Raw genomic sequence first — 24,023 nt, 5'->3', positions numbered from 1 at the left:
GGATAAAGAAGATGTGGTTTATGTATACAATGGAATATTACTCAGCAATTAGAAACGACAAATACCCACCATTTGCTTCAACGTGGATGGAACTGGAGGGTATTATGCTGAGTGAAATAAGTCAATCGGAGAAGGACAAACAGTGTATGTTCTCATTCATTTGGGGAATATGAATAATAGTGAAAGGAAATATAAAGGAAGGGAAAAGAAATGTTGGGAAATATCAGGAAGGGAGACAGAACATAAAGACTCCTAACTCGGGGAAACGAACTAGGGGTGGTGGAAGGGGAGGAGGGCGGGTGTTGGAGGGGAATGGGGGACGGGCACTGAGGTGGACACTTGACGGGATGAGCACTGGGTGTTTTTCTGTATGTTGGTAAATTGAACACCAATAAAAGTTAATTAAAAAAAAAAAATAAATAAAAAAAAAAAATAAAGATAGCTATATCACTTGGGGTTTTTTTTGTTTTTTTTTTTTGCTATGCATAGTAACCTCTCTGGTACTCAAAATTTTATTAAAACAACTTGCTATACATAGTTTTTAAAATCCAAAGAGCTGATGAGAAATTAATCACCAATTCCATACAAATCCAAAGGCAATAAATCACAATGTTACATAAGCATAGCATTTTTTCCCCCTTCTCATCACATCCTAAGTGCAAGCAATCGTACAAAGCTTTTCTCAGCCATTATTACACTGAATATAGGGGAAAAAACAGTTAGTTAACTGACAAACATTTGTCAACACATCTGCAGACACCAACCTAGGACGGTGCCTAATTACGAAAAGTTCTGTTACATTTGCTTGCATTAGGACTTACTTTAGTACTATTACTTAGTGAGAGAAGGATATAAAATAAAGGGGAAAGTGACACATAAAAAAGAATTATGAAAAGAAATTCTAGCTCATAAAATGTTATGTCCATCATTTGGAACTTAACGCTTTGAGGAAAAGCTGCTGTCAGGCTCAGGCATTACCAGATTACAGGGAGGGTAAAGTGTAAGAACCCAGACTGAAGAGGACGCAACCTTCTCCCTAATTGCAGTGACAGGGAGCTGGGATGGCTGCTCCTGAGAACGACATGTCCACAAGAAAACAGCACCAGCAAGCCTTCATCCCAACAGCAGCTGGTAGGCAGCAGGGCTTGAATTCCTGATAGACCACAAAAAGCTACTGATCCTGGTGGAAAATGCTGAGAAGCATTCTAATTCAACTTGTCGAGCTTAAATTTTAAGCATTTTTTTTCCCTCTGAGCAGCAGGAACAGATGAACTCTCAAGAAATAAAGATCTCATTTTCATGGAAATCATCTCCCAAGAACGAGAAAAAAAATAAAGAAAATGTATGAGGTAGACTTGGGATTGCTGTAAAAGACAACAGGTGTCAGGGGTTTCCATAAGGACTTAACTATTCCTCGAGGTATATTTTAATGACTTTCTAACAGTTGACATAGTTTATCTTCCCTTTGGAATAAATGGGATTCTGGTAACCAAGTGCAATATAATCAGCTCAGAAAAACAAAGTTTAGCTACACAACTACCATAAATGCAAGATGACTCCATATCTAAGGTTAACATGTCAACAGGATTTGTGGACACTGAAAGGACAAAAGTCTCACTGGTATGTGGTTCCTAGTAACTGAGCTTTCTAAATACTCTTGTGATGAACCCGTATTTCTTTTTTTTTTTTTTAAAAGATTTTATTTATTCATGAGAGACGCAGAGAGAGAGGCAGAGATGTAAGCAGAGTGAGAAGCAGACTCCCTGCGGGGAGCCTTATGTGGGACTTGATCCCAGGACCTCAGGATCACAACCTGAGCTGAGGGTGGACGCTCAACCACTGAGCCACGCTGGTGCCACTGAACCCATATTTCTGATCAAATAATAAAAATGTAATAAAACTTCAAAGCATCACAATAGAAGCACTATGAAAGCTCTTCAAAATATAGACACCAGGACCCCTTTCTCAGGATTATGGATTCATAATGTCTGAGTGCAGCCCCAGGCAACTGTATTTAAAATGCTGCAAGGTGATCTGCTGGGCACCAAAGGTTGCGAATCACTGAAATACCCACTAACTTAAAACAGAACTGTCAGAAGTATTTACATTCCAATCTCAAATATGGGATTGATAGAAAAGTTTGATATAAAACAGTATACACTCATGGGTTCTCTTCATTTACAAGCTTATTTCTCTATCTCTTCCAGCCTCCAGGCCCATGATTCTGCAAGCTTCACAGAGACAGAGATTATGTTCTTCTTTGTACTCCCAGCAACAAATCCAGTTGGTGATGCATGCTAAGAATTCTGCAAATGCTTGTGGAACAAACAATGAATCTTGCATGCATCGAATTCCCACATATTCTTCTTAGCATTTTCAAGGAAATGATTGAGATGTGAACTTGAGGTACCAAATATTCTATCCCTCTCTTTTATTGAAAAAGAAAGCAACAAAAATGGGAGCTTTAGCATTAAAACAGTAACAGTGTTTAAACCTTTTATGATCACAAATTTGGGTGTAGCTTACATGGAGAGAGCCCATAGAGAGTGCTTCCAGACCAGGAAGCCCTCAGTGAGCTGTCCACAAGGGTAAATATGTTACATATATTAGGTGGGTTCTGTTAGGGTGTAGCACTTATAACTTAGAAAGGTGGATATAGGGGCTCCTGTGTGACTCAGTTGGTTAGGCACCTGCCTTGGGCTCAGGTCATGATCCCAGGGTCCCAGGATTGAGTCCCACATCAGGCTCCCTGCTCAGTGGAAAGCCTGCTTCTTCCTCTCCCTCTGCTGCTCCCCTACTTGTTCTCTCTCTCTCTCTCTCTCTCTCTTCTCTCTCTCATAAATAAATTAAAAATCTTTAAAAAAAAAAGGAAGAAAAAAGGTGGGTGTATTCACTTATGTCTTGTTACAGTGATGAGCATCACCTTTGCCTTCTGTAACCAGGAAGTTATGTAAGCACAGCTTTGGGGGAATTCCTAAAGTCTTTTGGGCATATTTCTTCTCACACTCCCTTTAGCTATACACTCTTTACAGATTTGTGAGTTTGCCCATACACTAGCTTGAAAATTTGTGTGTAAGTCAATAAACTAGACCTATGTAAATCAGCTACATTCTTCTCCTTGAGAATCTAGTGAACGCTCTGTGATGGGGGACCATCTGAACTCACAAGAAAAATCTCTTGTTCAGTTCCAGAAAGTCATTGTCATCCTGAAGTCCATCCACAAATCTAACGATCCTTAAAACTCAGGTGAGAAACCATGCGAATGAGTGAGTAAAATCTTGCAACCCTTATTTCTACATCATCTCTCCCCACTCACTCAAAACACTTGGCCGATTTCCACAGTTAAAACTTCAGACTCTCCTTGTCCATTCCTTTTGTCTTCCTTCCTCCTCACATGACCTAAAACAAGGAGAAACTTGGCACCTCCTTCACCAGGTTGCCAACCCATATACATTCACATACTAATGCATCCAACACAAATGCCAGAAGACTCAGTCACATGGTGTTACCTAATCACAGCAACCACTCTTAGAATTACAGCACACAACATGAACCTTTCCCAGCACCTGTGTACACAGCATCAGGTTATTCATGGCATAGACAAATCGAGGAAAAGGGGCTTCCGGGATTGCTATTTCATTTTCAATATTTGTGCTTTATGATTGACATAATCTACCTTTTTAACATCAGCAGCACAACTGTTAAGTTATTCAATGGCACCTCAGCTTTACAGACATCCTTTCTCTTCAGACAGTGATTGTATCAGCCAAGCAGTTAGTGGAGCTCAGCATTGCAGAGAAGCACGTGGGGGCTAAACCTCCAATGTGGCAGATAAAATTAGGCACTGAAAAAGCAGACACCACCATTTAAGCTCTGTGTGTGAGCCCATTAAACCCATCCAGTTTATGAGGTTCATTCCTGCAGTGACTAAAAAATAAAATATGCATTTTTAGGAGGATAATAAACTTTTTCAAGTTCCCAGGGCAACATTTATTGCACTGGAACAGTCTTTTTACAAAATGGCATTTTAATGGCCCCAAAAGTTTTGCACATGGGATAAAACTTTTACATATTCCCCTATGGTCTGGAAAATAAAACACCATATCAATGAAAATCTCTAGATAAGTTCTAGTGTCTGTAAATGTGACTAAAAGTTAAGACTATATTACTGATTGCTTTATGAGACAGTTAAGTGAAGTTTAATTAGCCATCACTAACTCTACAATGATATACGTTAACATTACACAAATGCACACACACACACACACACACACACAGATTCTCAAATATTTCTGAATACTACACACATATTTAAAAAGTATATTTTCAAATGTACAGAGGCAATAAAGAACAGGACCAGCATTTTATTTTTTAAACACTATTTTATTTTGAAATGAAACTAGTTCATTTTAGAACACATGGAAAAGTTTCATTTTTTTAATGGCTTCAAAGCTTCCTATAATATGGGTGTAGCACAGCATATTTAACTAGTTTACTTTCACTGATAGACCACTAGATATTTTTAGTATTTGGCTACTACAAACAATACAACATGAAATTTTCTTGATTATCTTTGAACATGCACTTTTAGACATAGGTACAAGTATACTCATAAGATAAATTCTCAGATGTGGAACTATTTGGTCAAAGTGATTTTAATTTTCAAGTCTATCCCAAAATTGCCCTTGAGAGAGGACACAGCAATTTATCACCCCAGCAATAATATACGTGAGTAGCTATTTCTTCACTCTTTATATTCAGTGTATTATCAAACATTTTGGTGTCTATCAGTATATCAGATGAAAAAATGATATTTTACAAAGCTTTAACTTCCTCTCATTAAATAATGAGCTTGAGCATCTTTTGCTTTATATATATATTTTTAATTGATTTGGGGAGCTTTTATATATTAAAGAAACTGGCCCATAGATTTCAAATATGTTGCAATTTTTCCCTACTTTGCAATTTGTATTTTGACTTGTCTATTTTTTTTAACAGAAAGGTGTTATGGTTTCTATATTTAAATTTAAATTCTTTTCTTATAAAGCCTCTGGGACTTTGGTCCTCTTAGAAAGGAATTTTAATTTGAGGTGAATATTAAAACCAAAACCAAAAATAAAAAGCCTCTCCTGTATTTCTGAAAGATAAGAATGTCTTTACATTTACATAAAGTGTCTCAATAGCAAAACCTTTAATTTACTTAAATCATTAGTATTCTGTGAGTACTCTTCATAGAGGTGGTGGATGTTGGTAAATATAAATGACAACTTTTATAAAGATTTATTTATTTTTAGAGAGAGAGAGAGAGAAAGCAGAATGAGGGGCAGAGGGAGGAGAGAAGCTGACTCCCTGCTGAGTGTGGAGCTGGACGCAGGTTTGATCCCAGGACCCTGAGATAAAAACCTGAGCCAAAATCAAGAGACCAACATTCAACTGACAGAGCCACCCATGCACCCCAAATGATAACTTTTTAATATAATTGTTCGTAAGACTGAGTCCAAATTAAAACTTCGCAGTGGAACAACAGATTCATTATTCTAAGCCCCAGGACAAATATCATGTTCCTTTCCCATTATTGGTGGGAAGTCTTTGGAGACATTTTAATCAAGAACTGTAGGCTTACCTAAGTTCAAGTTTTACATCTGAATCCACAGAAATGAATGTTCTTTCTGGAAGTTCTAGTAACAAACTCTTTCTCTAATCATCAATTGAATGATAAAAGTACATTCACATGTCTGAATTAACTCAATCAACAAAATTTTATTGATCAGCTACTATGTACCAGGTTCTATCTAGGAACTTGGGATACAGAAATTAATAAAAAGATCAAGATTCCTATCCTCATGGAATCAGGAATAAGAGTATTAATGAAAATTTCTGCTAATTAAATAGAGCTATGAAGAAAAATGAAGGTAAGATAATTACATTTTCAAGTAATTCAAGAAAGAATCGCTCTTCTCAAAGAAAAATCTTTTACATTCCTAAAATTCTAAATTCCTCATTTCTTTATGGGCTGTATTGGCAATGGATCTTTGATCATCCATAGATTCAAAGTATGCAATGTATGTTGAAAAAAGTGAATCTTTTTGGGTCTTTCCTAGCTCAAGATTTTGAGAACTATTCAGAACAGTTGGAAGCTGGTAATCAGCCTTTTACTCCTGTTTTTTGAAATACTGAAGCAACTTGCATATGAAGCAGCAATAAGAAATAAATCTGTGGTACTACACTCAGCACACTGCTGGACACACAGAGCTACTCTACCCATACACAGAGATCCCTCCATTGAGTGCGGGGAAATAAAGCCGTATTTCCCATTCAGTCTCAAGACAGAAATCTTTGATCAAGTGACCCACATCTCTAGAGAACAGCTTCTTACAGCCCTATTTAGGCCTTGGTGTGGATTTGCAAATTAACTGGAAAGACCATTAGAAAACATTTCTGTTTAAAGTGCTAAATGGGCTGCAACTTTCAAAACTACCCGGCCTGCCAAATTGTGATTTAAAGTGAAATTGGCATGAGCAGACATTTCCACATCAGCCTGTAGCACATCTGGTCCAGACCAAACAAACAGAAGATTTATTCTGTCAGGGAGATCATTTAGCATTCCTTTTCATGCTTCAGAAGGAGCCTGTACCTGTCACTCACCAAAGCGCTAGGCTTTTGGTGGCTAGGCTCTGTTGCTCTCCCGGACTAGCCTTGATCTAACACTTCTAAGGAGGCTCATGTGCACCGCTCCACCTGGGAGCCCAGTACCCATGCCAAGTTCATTTCCATAGTCTTATAGAAACCTCCTGGAGGATTTCAAACATCTGCTCATAAGTAAAGAAACATTGTCTTGAGCTCTAACAATAATATAAAGGGCAACTGAACCTTCTTTTGCAAATAAAGCAGAGCTGATAAATGATCTTATTTCACAGGACTGGGGGCAAGTTTCTTTGTGTCTTTCTGAATTCAAATCCTTAAAATGAATATCGTCAATCATGGGAAAAATGTAATGTATCCAGAGTTTTACTATTAACTGCACTGGTATAGAGTCAAAACTAAAAAATAAATCCAAAAACAAAAACAAAAAAGAAACAAACAAACAACAACAACAACAACAACAACAAAAAAAAAACACTTCATCTTGCTGAAACCAAATGGACATATTTATAAAAATTGTGTCATTATTCCTAAAATGTATTGTTATTCTCCCTGTCTCTCTGACTGTAGCCTCAGAGCCAAGTCTAACACTCTTGCTGTGTGAGCCACACAGCCACTTTCTTCTCTGGAATGTTAATCTGCTCCTGTTGGGAGTCAGCAACCCCAGGAGGATCATTTCCTGGCTTGTCTCATCAGAAATACTATTCTTTCTTTCTCACCCCTGGAGTACTATGAATACTCAGAAGGGATAGATGTACCACCATTGAGAGTCTCGTGATTCCCTTATGGTGTTAGCTTATGTGAATATGAAATATTTGGTTTCAACCTAAACACAAACTGGAAAAGGAAGAGGCAAATATTTTGCTGGTGTACATGTTCTTTCTGATTTCTAATTAAAATGTACCTCTGTTTCTTCTTTTGAGAAATACATGGGTTAGGCAAAATGTCCCCAAATGTCCTTCTAGTCGTAACATAATTATTATGAATTCCCTGTGGTTCTTTTATCCCTGAGGAATTCACTGGAATTCACTTAATTCATAAACACCATTACTTTGCTTTCATACTGACATGTGAATCTAGATCTAGGCAAACATAGGTGAGTTTATCACATAAACATAGAAAAGGTGTTTGCCTTACCTAAAATACAACAACAGTAAATATTTTTTAAAAATCTAGAGGTTTCTAAGATAATTTTAAAAGTGCACATCAGAGAAGGCATGTCCTTTATACAAATATTTTCATCCTGTTGGTTTGTTACAGTACCAAGATAGTATGAAGAGTGAATTACATCTATACTTGCCTCACGTCTGTCCCTCCTACTGAGTCATTAATAAACATGACACCAGAGTACTGCATTGTTAATACCCAGCTAGGTCTATGGAACTCAGAAAGCACTCTTCTCAAATTCACACAGAACATTCTTAAATACGTTACATTCTAGATACCACATTTGCCAATGAAAAATGTATATCTATACCAAAATCCAGCTTCTTCTGAAGAAAACAACAAAACTAGTCTTCCATAACAACAAAACTAGTTTCAACCAATGAAATATATTGTGATATAAAAATGCTGGTGATTTCTCAGGGTGTCTGAACATTTTATCCACTTGGAAACTGTCAAGTGGGGGAAAAAGTATATGATATTCAGTGCCCATATAATTCACTTTAGCTGGATCTATTTATATTCTCATTCTTGTATTCTTATTTGAAGGTATGAAATTAACATTATAAATAGCATGTTTCTATACTTTCATCACAATAAATTAGGGTAACATATAGGAAACAAAGATTTCATCTTTCCATAGCAAATCTGGAAGATAACACTTTTAATTAAATAAAGGATAACACTTTTAATTAAAAATAGCTAATATTATAAGTAATAACTATCTAAAGGGAACCAGCTTATGAATAAAAGGAATTAGAAAGTTACTTTATTTTTCCAGTTTATATTCTTGTAAAGACTGCATGTAGAGACAAAGAAGGGATGCTCAAAGCAGACAAGAAATAACTTCATTTTAATAGGATACTGGACTGGTGAATGGGTTGAAGAGAAAAAAAGTCTATCTATAAAATATAAAATTTCAATCATGTAAAAACACATGGGCAATTCATAAACTCTGGCTCAATGAGATCATGCGATGTCTTCTCAATGCTGGCATTCTAACCAAGTATCACTAATCAATACCAGTATAACCAGGTATAACCAATCAATCACATCATGAGCTAAGAAATAAAGAAACAAGAAAAAGTAACCAGTCTTGGTCATCAAAATAATAAGCCATGTATATAAAAGAAAAAAGCAACAGAGACAAAATATGGTCAGAATATATGAGAAGAAACTATACTTGAGGATAAATTCAATTTTGTTAAGTAGGAACTTTCAGAATGGGGTATTTTGAAACTTTTAAGAACATACTTATAAACTTATTGTGTTATTTTGAGTTTAGAGTTCTAACTTTTTAACACATTCTGCTTGTATCTAATTACCTTATAATCAATCCTCATTTTTCACAGATCCCATATTTACAAATTTGCCTATTAGCTAAAATTTATTTGTAACCCCTAGATCAGTCAGTACTCACAGCTGCTTTCATGGTCATTTGCAAACATACACATGGTGACAAAAATTTTAAATCTTCCATTTCACACCCAACCTGCCTTCTTGTTTTAGCATTTAGACTGTAAACAAGGGTCCTATTGATAGTATATTTACTGCTACATTTTTTGCATTTTTGTGCTTCTTGTTGGGGATTTAACTATTTATTTATGGTTTTATTTATTTATTTGAGAAAAAGAGTGAGAGCATGAGCAGAGGGAAGGAGAAGCAGACTCCTTGCTGAGGAGGCAGCCCTACAAGGGGCTTGATCCTAGGACCCTGAGATCATAAACTGAGCCAAAGGCAGATGCTTAACCAACAGCCACCCAGGTGTCCAAGGTGATTTCACTGTTTTAAATGGCCCTCAAGTAGTGTCTAATGTTCCTAAGCACAAGGAGCCTGTGATATTCCTCATGGAAAAAACTTATATATGAAATGAACTTCATTCAGACATGAGCTATGGTACTATTGGCCATATTTAGTGCTACTAAATCAACAAGAGATATTATATAAAATGTCTTTAAATAGAAATACATAAAACAAGGTTTTACATTGATCAGTTAACCAAAATGTGAGCAGAGGCTCACAGGAACCTAACCTTGTTATTTCCCCTAGGAGCAATGGTTCAGTATTTGCTACTATAGCAACTGTGGTGACCTCATGGAAAATAATTACTGCAAATAACGAGATTTGATTGTATACATATGTATGCATGTGCGTATATATGTATATTTGTGTGTATGTGTGTGTGTGTGTGTGTGGGTGTGTGTGTAGGTTCTTCCTTTAAAATAAAACCAATCGAGAAGTTATCACAATTGAAAACCCCTTAAAATGTCTACTAACTGAGAAAATATTGTAGGGAAAAAGCAAAAATAACACTGGGTTTTGATTGTGTGTAATATTTTTAGCCATTGAAATTTCCATAAGGAGTTTTAGCACATGCAGTTAATTTGCATGAGAGGCAGCTGGAGCATATTGGCTCTTTCAAAGCCATTATGATTTATCAGCTCAATAATGCATGAGCTTAGACAAAGTTATACAACCGTCTGTATTTTTAACAAGGTGATGGAGTAAGAAATTTGCTAAAACAGCCATTCCAGACCCAGGTGACTAAAAGGAGGTTAGATCACTTACACAAACTGGAACACAATTTTATCAGTCCTGTTCTATTTGGGTCTCAGACTTTTTTTTTCTTGAAAATAATATTTTGTTTAGAGAAAGTGCCAGACTGACAGTCTGAGACACTGAAGTCAAATATTCATATATGCTATTAGTATAACATAGAAAGAGTTGATTAAAATCCCCACTAGAGTGACCTATGGAATTAGATTCATCCTGTACCAGGCATCATCTGAGAAAGAATAAACAATTTCTTTCTGTTTGTTCGATAAAATGTATGACATTTATTTATTAACCCTTAAATCTCATTTGGCAAAAATAGCTTGTTGGAAATGCCTCTTTATGATTTATTTTAATTTTTATAATATTTTATTTATTTATTTATTTATTTATTTATTTGAGAAACAGAGAGAGCACACACAAGAGCAAAAGCAGGGAAAGGGTGAGGGGTAGAAGCAGAGAGAGAGAGAGAAGCAGACATCCCGCTAAGCAGGGAACCCAATGTGGGGCTTGATCCTAGGACCCAAGATCATGATCTAGCTTAACTAACTGAGCCACCTCAGTGCCCAGGACATGTCTTTTTTTTTTTAAGTGAAGTTCATGTCTCATGTTAAGTTTTGATAACCGTGTAGCCAAACACCCCTAAGAAGCTATTGCTATAGTAGAGGTATGAGCTACAAGAATTTGACATAGGCACTCTGAAGTCAATAGCAGCAGCATGGAAAATCTAGAGGACACTATGAATTCAAAATATTGTAAATGAAAAATTAATTGATAAGACAATATTTAATGATCACTGGTATAAAAAAGAGAGATGAATTATTTGAAGATTCCAAGTTTTTATACCTAGGTTAATAGAATAGCTGCATTTGTTTTAGAGCTGGTATAAAAGTGTGAATTTATCCTTTAGAACTCATTTTAGGCAATCACATCTAGACTATAAGCTTTAATATTTAATACACTAATTTTACAAGATAGCAAATGCCTGTCTTGTTCTAGACACTCCTATCCCCTTTTCTCTGATAATACAGGAAAAAAGGGAAATAAGAGATGAATGTTACAAGAAACACATAGACCCCATCCTCCTTTCTCCTGGGACATCTTGGATTGGCAGGCTCTGGTCCCATAGCCTCACCAAGTACGCTGATTGTAGACTTAAGATTTACTGTAGATCTCTCAATATAAAAGGCCACTGAAATGTAAAAATCAATCAAGCAGGGTGCCTGGGTGGCTCAGTCAGTCTGGGATCAAGTCCTGCATCCGGACCCAATCCCTATTCCAAGGGGAGCCTGTTTCTTCCTCTCCCTCTGTCTGCCACTCCCTGCACCACCACTACCACCACCAAGCCCATTTGTGCTCTCTCTCTCTCTCTTTCTGTCAAATAAATAAACTCTTACCAAAAAAAAAAAAAAAATCAACCAAGCATCCAGTTATAGTTACTCTCTTCCATTTAGGTTAATCTTACTCTGAATACCAAATCAGGTGACTGAGCAGGGAAACCCGAAATTACTTACCACATTGCAGCCACAAGACTAACCGGAGAAAACTTCCTCCTTGCAAAGGCAGCCACACTGTCAGAGTTTAGAGTTAGTAAGGTATAGTTACCTATAACTTTGTGACTATAACCTCCCATTTCATAGCTGGGAAGCCTGAGGCTCAGAGTTGCTAACTGAATTAGTGCAGGAATGAAAACAGGAACCACATTCTCTAAGTAATACATTCTCAAAGTTAAGTGCTCAACTATTCTCTAGACCAGCAGCTCTCAAACTCCTCTGCACATCAGAATCACCTGGAGGGCTTATTAAAACACAGACTTCTGGCTCCATCCCTAGACCTACTCATCCCATAGGCCTGAGATGGGACCAGAGAAGTTGTATTTTGATGAGTTCCCTGGTGATGCCAACACTGCTGGTCTGCAGAGTGCACTTTAAGAACCACTCCCACTCCAACAAATTTCCTCTCAAGAAAAACTAGACCCTGCCCTGAAATGCCCAGGTACAATGCTTCAAAAAGAACATATAATCTGAGATACTGGAATAGGAGGGGCCTATAATCTCATAGCTAGAACAATTCTATCTATTCAGAAACCAAAGTGTACTTCCCGATACAGGTATGATATGGCTATTCTGAAATGATTGCTAAGAGCTAGAGATCATTTTCTTTCCATCCCAATGCTAAAATTTCTTGGACTTTGAGCAAACTGTATCATTAGGATTTGTCCAAATGCAAATAAAGGAAACATCATTTAGCTGCCTTTTTTTCTCCCAAAATTAAAATAATATTACAACAATTATATTATCCAAAGTCTAGGCATAGAAGTTAGCAAAGAGATATATACACAGAAAACATCATCAATAGATAAGAGAGATGAAGGAGAAGAGTAAATAGGGAATAGAATACCTCAATGCAAAAAACAATTGTATAACCACTATGTAGAAAGCACAACGTCTGGTGCAGAGGCGAGATGTTCAGAAAGGCCTAGCCCCTACTCTCAAAAAACCTTCAGTAATTGACATCTGAAGGATATTAAGTAGATGCTGAATATAATATTATGTATATTATATATACATGATACACTGGGCAAAGTTTCTCAGAATGAACATTGAAAGACTTTAACAAATACAACATTTCCAGAAAGACAGTGACAAATCTAGTTTACTGTCATAGAATAATCATGAATTCTAGTTGAAGATACCACACAGTACCGAAGGAGGATCAGTATCTGTGGGTAGAATGCAACAAAAATCTATTAGAAACTGTTGCAGACTGTATAGACCATTTCAAACATTCTAGTTTTTATCTACTTCTATATCTACATCATCAGAACCTTGATATTTGGTCATTAATACTTAGAACTATACAACTGTCTGTTTATAGATCCCAAACTTCACAAGAAACACATCAAATTCAAGCATCAACCCTTACACTGTACTTTAAAACATGTGTATGAAATCATATAAAAAGCACACAGAATCCAGTTTTTAATCGATCAACTCTTTAACAATTAATTTAAAACACAATGATCCAATTGGTTAAAATAAAATCAAAGAATTTCACATTGTATGCCTTTCATTTCATGGAAGTGCACTGTGAATGCAAAGGTGTCTCCTGACATACATACATGGATCTCTTGATAGTACTATAGAAACAGACATAATTTCTTCCTGAAGTTGGAATCTGCCAGGGCCTTCTCTGTCTGTCATGTGGCAGAACTGTGATGTTGAATATATTTGTAAGAGCAAGAAAGCAATTCAGCATATACAGAAAAAAAAATTGCAAGCCAACTGTCAAAAGGAAAAAATGTGCCTTACCCACCAGTCACTAAAGGACCTATCAGTGTAACAAAAATGGTATCATCTATGAATGACAACAGTTTTAAATGTAAGATAAAATGGAACTCTGTGCAAATGTACTGCAAGGAATTCTCTGAATGCCAAAAAAAAAAAGAAAGAAAGAAAGAAAGAAAGAAAGAAAGAAAGAAAGAGAAAAGGCAAATTGAAAGGAAGGAAGGGACTATCTTGAAAATGGCTTGCTTGGCTTGTCTCAACAGAGATCTTGATGAATTCCTCAGCACTCACTTCTCCAGGAATAACTCCGTCGTCTGCATGTCTGTGCTGTCCTTCCGGCAGGGCTTGTCCTGTAACTCCAACTGCCTTCCTGGATTTCACGGAAATTTTTGCCCGGCCTCAAACTCAAAGCAAAAGTAATTCCTTATTTTTCCCTTAGCTAAAGTGCCCATGACTTAGGCCATAAGCATAAGTAAGCCTGAGTCACCTCAATTGAAACTCAGTGACAGATAAATGATAATGGACATCTCATATCTTATATTGTTCTCTTTTCCAAAAGTTTGACAAAAGAATCCTTGGTCACAGTGGAAAGCTGTCTGGATTCCCTGGCATGGGATTCAAGGAGCTCTTCCAATAATCTAATACCAATGTACTTTCCTCCCCATTCCCTTTATTCTATGGAAAGCTTGTGCTCGGCCCAAAATATCTTTTCACTGTCTCCTTTAATTCCATGACACAGGCTCGTATTTATGCCATAATCCCTTGCCTGGAATTGTCCATTTTCATGCTTCTCTGAGGCTCTCCTTGTTCAATAACATAAAATCCTGCAGTAAAACAAAAGAAATAAAAATGAAAAATTCCTAAAGAATGCAGTCATGAAAAGTTTGTTGATGACCTTGACCAGATCCATTTCAGTAGCATTTCAGAGAAGAGCAGGTTGAGAAGTAACTGAAAAGATCGGAAATTAAAGATGGCAAACACAGCTGAAATACATTATGAGGAGCGGAAGGGAGTAAAAGTGAGTGGGAGCTAGAGAAGATCATAGGTTGTGGAAGGGTATCTTTTCTTTTTGAAAATTGAAGAAATTTGAGCATATTTTAAAGACTGATTCAAAATAGGCAATAATGAAAAAAAACTGGAGACTCAAAAATAAGGTAATAGGTGAATCAAATACCTGAAAAGATGGGAATGGTTGAGAGCTAGAATGCTCAGGAGGGGGTCAGTCTCAGGAAGATACTTATTTTCCACTATTTCAGAAGATGAAGAAAGATAACTGTAACTACCAGGGTTTGGGGGGTGGTTGGCAGTGGGATGTGGAGGAATGGGAGAGGCTGCTTAAGAGTATATGCTTGCAACTAGGAGGTAAGTAAGTCCCAGAGACCTAATACAGAATACTAGGTATTAGAATACTAGGTATTCTGTACTAGAATATAGTACAGATATATATAGTACAGATATAACAAAACTGTATTATAAATGTCAAATTTGCTAAGAGACTAGATCTTAACTGTTCCCAACACCAGAAGGAATGATGATTAGTGATGGGATAGAAGTGCTAGCTAATATTACAATGGCAATCAGATCAATAGGTAAACTTATACAATGTTGTATGTCAAATAGAACTCTAAAATGATAATTAATTGCTGGAAACTCCCCTACCTTGTTATTGTTGCTATTGTTGATGAGGTTTGGGGTGGTGGTAGTATTGTTGGGTTTTGTCTTTTGTTTGTTTGCTCAGTAATGTTGAGAGTGAAAGGGAGGCAGGTGGATAGGAGCCCTGTGGAGAACAGGGAAGATTTCAAAATTAGGCTGTGGGGAATTAGCGATGCACTACTTTAAGAACCTGTAGGGCAACCCCAGTGGCTCAGCGGTTTAGCACCAACTTCGGCCCAGGGCATGATCCTGGAGACCCTGGATCAAGTCCCACATCGGGCTCCCTGCATGGAGCCTGCTTCTCCCTCTGCCTGTGTCTCTGCCTCTCTCTCTCTCTCTCTCTCTCTCTCTCTCTGTGTGTGTGTGTGTGTGTTTGTGTGTGTATGTCTCTCATGAATAAATAAATACAATCTTTAAAAAAAATAAGAACCTGTAGAAATCTTCCTAGGCAGTGGCAAGGACCCAACTGCTTTAGAGACCATGGATTTATATGTGATGATTATTCTCCAGTAGTATTCAAAAAAAATTAACCCTCCCAACAGAGAAACTAGAGAGGCAGTCAGTAGACACTATCTAGGAATGGATTGTTGGAATAATAAAGGAGAATGGAGTTGAGAAATTTGGCAAGCATTAGAAGCAACGGATCCTAACCCAAAAATAAAATGATACAAGACTGCAGAAAGCTGATCAAACAAACAAAAAAAGTTTGAGATATTAACCACATAAAATATCAGGTATGATGAGACAGAAGAATTGAGATGGCTAGAAATACATGGCATGTGGTCAGAAAACTGGAAGTCTGTATTACATTTTCAGAAATAAAAGAGCTCCAAGACCTAAAAAGGTCCAATCACTGAGTTATTATTGCCAAATCCTATGCAGTCTCACTTTTTAAGAAGGACTCACTATTTAATTGTTCTTTTTGAAAACTTGATCCTACATGTCCAGGTTCTTCATAGATATAGAATAAGATAGTTATTTACCACATTCTTTCCACTGTTGGATCCTAAACAAAGCTGTGCCTTCTTGGAAATCTGAGGGGGAACCTCATTCTTGCACAAAGCATAGACATCATAGTCCAGAGAAGAGACTGGTTATTGGTTTCTAGCCTGGAGACCATGAATTTCTTCTGATATCTCAAAACCTGCTCTCCTGAGGCTTTTCTTATTCAAGTATAGCACCTCCTTTGTCTCTTTGCTAAGTTAATTATTCCCCAATATCACTGACAACTCTGATGCTTAATTTCCTCTACACTAAAGGCAAAAATCTGGATAACATCCGGAGAATGTTCAGTGTCCATGTGGATGCTTCTACCTACATATTAGATAGACCCTCAATTACCTGTAGGACCACCAAATCTTGTGGGTCAAACAGCTGAGTTTATTAAATTTACTGTAGCATGGGGAAACACTGTTTTTGGTAGTGTTTGGTAGAGTCCTAATTGCCTCCCAAAAGAAGGAAGTAATTGAAGAGCTTTTGTAAAATTTGGGGGCCTGGGGTCAAATGATTGAACATGGGTCTTTCCAGAGGTCACAGTTTGGACAGGGCAAAGTTTGTGACAAAATAGGCAAGGCTCAGTGAGTTGATTGCTTTTAGTACATGTGAGAAACATATTGTCTTATGTAGATAGCAATTTTCCCAGAGAAGCCTGTGTTTGAACAAATTAGTGTACAAGAAAATCCTGAAGCAAAGAGTAAAGTTATTTATTGGTATGCAGTCTGATCTTTCTGGCTAAAAAAATTTAAGTGTGAATTTGTTGACACAGAGGGTCTCAGTTTTCAGAGCTGACCAAAAGTGGAAAAGATCCTGCCTGAATCATTTCCTCAGGACAAAATCATTCTTTGTGAGGAGTAAGAAATTATAGCATCAGATCTAACACATTGTTTAGTTCTTGAACATGAGGAAAACTGTTTCCATTATTTTGTAATCTGATCTCAAACTAAAATCATTAGAAATAAAAGGACAACAGACTTGATATAACTCTTCTAATATGACCCAAGACCATCAGCTTTTAGTCTCTCCCATGGAAGGAAAGAATATCCAAAGTGAAGTTCTCATAAGAATTCTTCTTCCTGTCCATCACAACCCATTGGCTCCTTGGAATTTGCAGCTCTAATACTGGAAGATTCCTCAGCAAACCTGCCATTCTTCCTTCTTTTGATTCAAGTTCTTTGAAATCTGGCATGAATTAGTTCTCTAACCAGCCCCTTCCCTAGAGCCATTTCTCTTACTCTTTCTTTTCTCTTTCCTCAATTGGTAGGAGATATTTGCCTCCTCCTTTGCACTCAACAGCCATATTTCTAAAAGTATTTCATCCTCTTGGCTTTCATAATGGAAATGTTAAATTTTCCACAGAGGATGTGCCCTGGAGGGGAGTTTTGCTTACACCCTAGAATGGATGTCAGTTAATATTTAGACACAATTAATTAACGGTAAACCCTAAGGCAAGCTTTGCTGTTAGGAAAATCAGACCATATCCCCTATCGAATGAAGGACTGCTTCCCTGACCAAGTCAGCAGATGTTCTATTATCAGCAAAGACTGACATCACATGGTTGGTGGATGGGGACATAGATTAATTAAGAATATTTAAAATGTATGGCTGAAATAGAATCATACTTTCTTAAGCTAAGTTGCCAAGGTGTCCCCTTCTCCTGAGTTTCTCTTCTACCACCTTTCTCCTCCTTTCTACCACATTCCAGATTCCAGTTCCAGATGCTTTTATAAGTTTCAAGATTTCTAAAAAGATCTTTGAGTCACAGTGGGGTCTTCTCAGATCTTTTTCACATAATTCTGCCTAGAGTGATTTGAAGATTTAATTGCCACCATATTCATTGAGAATTTTTTAAGATACTCAATTTCATGTTTTTGCCTCAGGACATATGTGGTCGAATATAATGACTGAAGGTTTAATCTTGACAGTATAAATACATGAAAGCATGTATGAGATAGAATAAACTATTTACAATGTAGTGAATACTGGAATTTACTCAATCCAAGAATATTCAGTTCTTCTTCATTTTTGAGTAATCCATGAAATGTGTTTATCTTCTAATTTATTTAATATCTTATGAGTGCCTATTGTGTTCTAGTATATTTATGAAAAAATAAATTTAGAAAGGACCAATTGGTAGGGACACATGCAGAGTGTGTGTGTTGGGATGGGAACACTTCTTCCCCATCCAGATGTGGAGGGAGCTCACATCTGACCTAATCTACACTTTTTTTTTTTTTTTCTAATCTACACTTTTAATTCACTCATGTCCAGCATGAGAAGACAACATGGGTGGGCATAACCACCACCTTTCTGATCTCTGTACCTTTTCAGTATTAGTATTTGCTGGAAGTTCTTTCTCATACTGTATCACACCTAGCAGAGTTGGCACATGGCAGTGTTTGCTTTTTCTAGTATGTTTTTACGAAAAAGTAAACTAACTTCGGAGTTAGTTATCAGGGACCCCATCCACGTACTGCCCATTGTAAGCTTTATCAAAATAAATATATTTTATATTCCATTCACCTTATTGTTTGATCTTAATTGGTACAAAATTCAGGTGGGAAGAAGGATGCAATTTAACTAAATCAACACACCTCAATAAAGTGGAGAAATAACTATGATTAAGGTTTAAGTTTCAAAGCATTTAAAAACAACATAAAAAGGAAAGCAAGTAGTTCTAACTGGAGCGGAAGCAGTTACTGAAAGAGAAAATCAAGGAATATTTGTTTAGATTATAAACTCAAGGACAACAGGGGTCTTGTCTGTCTGGGTTTATACTGTTTTCCCAGAATATAGCCATAGAGAATGAACTCATGAAGAAGGTCAAGAGTTCCAGGAGCAGGACGAGAAATACAGGATAGACAAGAAGAGAGAGATGGGAGTCTGGAGACACAGGAGTAAAACTGGTAAGCCGGCAGGGATAAGAAATATACATTTCTCGAAGACTGAATATACCAAAATGTTCACTTGTCAAAGCTTTCTATCAAAATGAAAGCATAAAGTCTATTTAATCCACAAAATGTACTCACCCTGTTATCGTATTTTTTTTTCCTCACAGTAGCGGAGGACATCTCTGTTATTTAAATATTTAAGTGAAACAACTGTGATAAAGAATAAGACTATATGTATGTTGTAGGATAAAAAGCAAGTCAAGGATTTTGTTATTCTCATCTGTTAGGATACCTTCTGAATGTGGCTGAAATTCCTAAAGAGCATTCCTGGCACTCAACCAATTGTTTTAATGAACTATAAACTTGAATCTATAATATTTATATTGATATAACCACTAAGAGGTGTGATTAGAATCAGGTTTGATGCCAAACTTTGTGGCTGTTTTATTAAAGATACAGTCATACTTCATTTTATGGCACTTTACTGCACTTCGCAGATACTGTTTTCTACAAATTGAGGGTTTATGGCAATCCTGCATCCAACAAATCTATTGGCGCCATTTTTCCAACAGCATTTGGTCATTTTGTGTCTGTGTCATTTTTTAGTAATTCTTATAATATTTCAAGCTTTGTCATTATTATTATCATATATTATTGGTGATCTTTGATTAGTGGTAACAATTCACTGAAAGCTAGGATAGCAAGTATCTTTTAATAATATTTTTAAATTAAGATATGTACTTTTTTTAAGGACATAACACTGTTACACACCTTAACAGTCTACTGTATGGAATAAACACAACTTTTAAGTGCATTGGGAAACCCAAAAAATGCATATGACTCATTTCATTGTGATATTTACTCTATTGCGGAGATCTGGAACCAAACCCACAGTATCTCCAAGATATGCTTAAATTAGCATTCTTTCCAGATGCATTTCCTCATCCGTCTTCATTTCAGAATGCAGTGGCTATCTGTCATGCCCCTGTTCCTCTTATTTTCACAATCAGTAAACCACTCAGCTAAGGAACTGCCCACTGAAAAGCCTACCAAGTTAGGGTACAACATGGCACTCCCTGAAATAATAGCAAGTCCTGTTTTATCCTAGAGTTATAGGCAACAAGGCTTTGAAATTATGACCAACAAAAACTTTTTGTTTGTTGCTCTTTTTTAAAAAAAAATGTTTTTTGTTGTGTGTGTGTGTGTGTGTGCTTTTTTTTAAAGAATAAGAAATGAACTCTCTGAAGAACAAAGAAAGCAGCAACTCCAGATGTATTTTAAGCCTAAGGAAAGTTAGAAGCCAGAAGAGAATATGAGTGGCAGGACATATACAGTCGACCTTTAAAGGTTTGATTTCTGTTTTAAGTTCTGCAAACGCCCCCGGCTTTCCCCCACATAAAATAAAAAAAAACGACTTATGTTCAAATGTGGCCTTCGCCCTTCACCCTAACACCAAACACCATGAGGAAAAAAATTAGGGGTGGGAAGGCAACATGTCTATAAAGATATGAATATCCATCCCACTGTACCAGCTGAATCAAAGATGAAGCTCTGAGATTTGTGCTTCGTGGAGAATCACGATGTAGTGTGATGATTCTTAAGCATGGGGGTCACACTCAGAAAGTGTTTTGCAGCAGAGCTAGTGAAGAACCTGCTACCTTATTTCCTCCTTGGACCATCCTTCCTGAATCACCTACCAAGAGTCTGCATTTGACCCTAGATGTGAGTCCCTGCAAGGCAAAATCACTTTGATCTGTGATCTTTGCTTCATCTGAAGTTTAGGTTATCAGATCATTAACACTCTGGCTATGTGCACACCAGCATTATTAAGCAATGCAGAATGGAAGAAGAAGAAGTTATCTGGCAAATCTGCGCTCTCATGCTACCCCCCCCCAAAAAAAAGTCCATGAGACAAATCTACTTTAGCTTAAAATATTTAGAAAATGAAGAAAAAATGACCTTGTTATTAGCTGAAAAGTATAGATAATTGATTCCATTTTCTATTTTACTTTGGAATGGACTAAGTTTTATTCTCTGCTCAGTTACAATTTAGTTCATTACTATTAAAGACCATTAAGAGGGTGGTTCAGAACAGTTTCTGCCAAGTTCAATATACATTTTTGCTAATGGTCATTGCAGTGAGAACAGTTTAGGAAAGCAGGAATGAGCGTGGATTCTAACTTACAATTCAAAATCCTGATGTAGAATATTTTGAAATCTATTAAAATTATGAGATTCAGACAGTCCCATGGGCTTATGTACTTGATAGTTACTTTTTAAACAATGAGAAAGACAATACATATAGAAAAAAATAGTAAAAGCCTGTATATGTGATGCATGCATTAATCATATAATACAAATGACCAATGAACATATGTTTAAACTCACTAGTAAAATTTAAAATATCAAATTAAAATGAGATGCACTAGCACAATTTACCAGATTGGCAAAGATGAATAAAATAAATAAAGAAAAAGGATAATACCATGGCTTCTTGGGCTTCCCCATTCAACTATTCAAAGTGAAAACACCTTTCTTAAATGCAATCAGCAAGCTACAGAGGAAGTTTTAACAATGTGCACGTTCTTTGTCCCCACAATAGCACTTCCAAGGTTTAGTCCCAATAACATACTAAGGATGGATACAAGCTTCCACCCTTAACTTCAGATATATTATCTTATTTCTTAACATTATTACAAAATTTGGAAATGAGTGCTATATCCAAAAATAAGAATTGGTTAAGTAGCTTGTGTTAAACCCACAAACAGAACACTAGGCAACCATGAAAAATGATATATCTGTCTTATGTAAATATAAATGTATTGATATATAATGAAGATATTTATCACACTTATCACACAACATATTGGAATAACATGGAATCTTATTATAGGTATTTGTTTATTTATTTAAGAGAGAGAGAGAAAGAGGGAAGAAAGTGCATGCTAATGGGGAAAGAGGGAGGGGGACTTGAGATGAAGAGAGAAAATCTCTAGCAGATTCTACAATGAGTCTGGAGCCTGACATGGGGCTCAGTCTTATGGCCCTAAGAACATGACCTGGGCCAAAACCAAGAGTTTAGATGCTTCACCGACTGAGCCACCCAGGTGCCCCAGCACAAAGTCGTTTTATAAAAGAAAGCATAAAAATAGTCTCTTCCGTGTTTTTTAAAAGGGTATATATCCCCCAAATGTCAACATAGGTTGCTTTATGTTGTAGAATTTTACATATTTTTAGTTTTTGACAACTAAAATGCATAAGATTTTTTTCTTAATTTATACTGAACAGATCAAAGGGAAGTGGAGATATATAGGTAATCTACAGCAAGGAGCAGAGAAATAAAATTGTGAGCCCCATATCATTAAGTACAGAGATATTTGGTTAAAACTATGTGTATATAACTCCAAATAACTTTATGAAAATACAAAATGGGGCAGCCCTGGTGGCCCAGTGGTTTAGCGCCACCTTCGGCCCAGGGTGTGGTCCTGGAGACCTGGGATCGAGTCCCACATCAGGTTCCTTGCATGGAGCCTGCTTCTCCCTCTGCCTGTGTCTCTGCCTCTCTCTCTCTCTCTCTCTCTCTCTCTCTCTCTGTGTGTCTGTGTGTGTGTGTGTGTGTGTCTGTCATGAATAAATAAATAAAATCTTAAAAAAAAAAGAAAATACAAAATGAAGGCATTCTCTGTTGGTTGCATATTTTGGTCTTCAATATATAATTTAGAAAGTTTTTCACTTATTGGAATTCCTTAGTCAAAATATGACTGATTGGGAGTTTGGCCTAATCACTCAGAAATAAGAGCTCCAATCTCCTCACAGGTATATCGGATTGTAATGCTATCCTACACTGCACAGTTCTTCAGTAGTTGTTTATAAACATTAATGGAATTCCATTTACTTTCCTAAATAAAAGATGTCATATAAATTCATAAAGATGGTAATGACATGCTGTTATAAAAGAAAAACATGTTTTTATTTATAATTCTCTTTCCCAGTGGTATTTTCTGTACTCCAAGCAGAAGTGGAGGTTTTGCCTGAATTATCAGGATATTGCCACACTTCCGATTTTTGTTTTGCTAGGAAATATCTGACATATGGGGCTTGCCCAAGGTTGTTTAAAAATGAAGGAAATGCCATGAGGGGAATACAGACATTCTGACTAATTCAAATGTACCTCTCATTATTTATTCATTCATTCATCCATCCATGCCAACCCAGTTGTAAGATCCATTCCTCCCCTACTGGGATCTTCTCTTCTTCCTCTGACACCATTTCACAGGCCCGCTTCACTACTGTCCTCCACTTTCTTTCCACCTCAGAGCTGATATGTCTTTAATTTCATAAGATCTTTTGTTCTCAAATAAATAGATTTTAAATCATATACTAACTCCCCCTAGTTGACAGTGGCCACATGAAAAGATTTGTTAAGAAGGATTCTGGGGACTCCTGGGTAGCTCAGCAGTTGAGGGTCTGCCTTTGGCTCAGGGCATGATCCTGGAGTTCTGGGATCAAGTCCACATCGGGCTCTCCGTGGGGAGCCTGCTTCTCCCTCTGCCAATATCTCTGCCTCTCTCTCTCTCTCTCTCCCTCTCTGCCTCTCATGAATAAATAAATAAAATCTTAAAAAAAAAAAAAGATTCTGAAGAAAAAAAGCAAAAGGACTCTGACTGCACCCCCAATTTATTTAGAAAAACTTCCATGACTGGTTAGTAATGTCTGCCATTTGTAAAATTGAGGGGGAGAGATGGAGATAATCACATGAAATTTTCATTTTCAAGGGGCACATTTCTAGTTTGAGTCTTCACTCCCCTCTGCCCCTTGCTAATGTTGTGGACACAGC

At 36.8% G+C, this 24,023-nt stretch overlaps 1 pseudogene; it reads left to right on the top strand.

The window, feature by feature from the left end:
* The first annotated feature begins 1,061 nt into the window (after positions 1 to 1,061).
* Positions 1,062 to 24,023, top strand: part of LOC121486690 — a 44,874-nt pseudogene continuing 21,912 nt past the window's right edge.

Source organism: Vulpes lagopus, chromosome 1, assembly GCF_018345385.1.
Source record: "Vulpes lagopus strain Blue_001 chromosome 1, ASM1834538v1, whole genome shotgun sequence".
Lineage (NCBI taxonomy): Eukaryota > Metazoa > Chordata > Mammalia > Carnivora > Canidae > Vulpes > Vulpes lagopus.
The sequence above is the reverse complement of the archived record's forward strand: the minus strand, read 5'-3'. Positions and strand labels throughout refer to the sequence as shown.